Genomic DNA, 1,292 nt, shown 5'->3' with positions numbered 1-1,292 from the left:
ATATATATATATGTGTGTGTGTGTTTGTGTGACTGTGTTTACGTCCCCGTAACTTAGCAGTTCGGCAAAAGAGACCGATAGAATAAGTACTAGGCTTACAAAGGATAAGTCCTGGGGTCGATTTGCTCGACTAAAGGCGGTGCTCCAGCATGGCCGCAGTCAAATGACTGAAACAAATAAAAGAGTAAAAAGAGTAAAGAGTATTGTGATAATATGTGCATCCATATTAAAGCAATAGCAAATTAGTAATGTAGCGTTTAATTCAAGTTTGTATAGTTATTATTAATATTCAATTAAGGTGGAAATCATTTCAGGCAATCTATTACTTATTGTAAATATTGAAAGGGTTAAAAGACTTATAAGATATATTAACTTAATGGTAGGGTACATAAAATTTTTAAAATAGAATAAAGAATGAAATAGAGTAAAGAGTAAAAGTAAATAGAGTAAAAATGAATAAATGAATAAAGATTTACCTTTAAGACGGCGAGTTGGTAAAATCGTTAGTGTGCCGGAAAAAACGTCCAGCAGCCTTTCACCTCTTAAAAAAAAAAATTATTATTGAGCTAGACTAATAAAGATAAGGAACTATTGGACAGAAATTTATATATAAATGTATATGTTTATGTATGTGTATGCGCGTGTGTATGTGTGTGCGCGCGTGTGTAGGTATGTGTGTGTGTATGTTTGTGTGTAGGAGCGTGAGTGCGTAACGCTAAAAAAAAGTCTCATGTTACGTGATGTTGAAATACTTGTAAAATAACATTTTACTGTATATAGGTCAATCTGACCTATAATAAAATTTACATACTACTAACGTACACACATACAAACACAAGTACACACAATATATATAATATATATATATATATATATATACGTGCATACATACGTACATGCATACATACATATATACATACATACATAGATGCACACATGCATACATAGATGAGTGTATGTGTATATACGTACATACGTTCATATACACATAGACACTCATACACATACATGCACACATACATACATACTTACACACGCACATACATACATACATACATACATACGCACACATATATACATACATACATACATACATACAGACATACATGCATACATACATACATACATACTTATATACAGACATACATGCATACATACATATCCATAGATGAAAGAGAGGGGCGGCGGGCGGGCGGGAAGGAGAGGGGGGCAGAGAGAAAGAGAGAGAGGAGAGAGAGAGAGAGAGAGAGAGAGAGAGAGACAGAGACAGAGAGAGAGAGAGAGAGAGAGAG

General features: G+C 34.1%; 1 protein-coding gene and 1 long non-coding RNA gene across 2 annotated transcripts in view; one reads left to right on the top strand and one right to left on the bottom strand.

The window, feature by feature from the left end:
* LOC106878360 (protein bark beetle) overlaps nucleotides 1-581 on the bottom strand; it is a 56,395-nt gene extending 55,814 nt beyond the window's left edge. Inside the window, exon 1 of the mRNA XM_052974751.1 lies at nucleotides 477-581. The gene's annotated coding sequence lies outside the window, so the exon portion shown is untranslated. The remainder of the gene's footprint in view (nucleotides 1-476) is intronic.
* Nucleotides 1-1,292, top strand: part of LOC128250067 (uncharacterized) — a 16,937-nt gene that overhangs the window by 12,514 nt on the left and 3,131 nt on the right. The window lies entirely within an intron of this gene.

Source organism: Octopus bimaculoides, chromosome 19, assembly GCF_001194135.2.
Source record: "Octopus bimaculoides isolate UCB-OBI-ISO-001 chromosome 19, ASM119413v2, whole genome shotgun sequence".
NCBI lineage: Eukaryota > Metazoa > Mollusca > Cephalopoda > Octopoda > Octopodidae > Octopus > Octopus bimaculoides.
The sequence above is the reverse complement of the archived record's forward strand: the minus strand, read 5'-3'. Positions and strand labels throughout refer to the sequence as shown.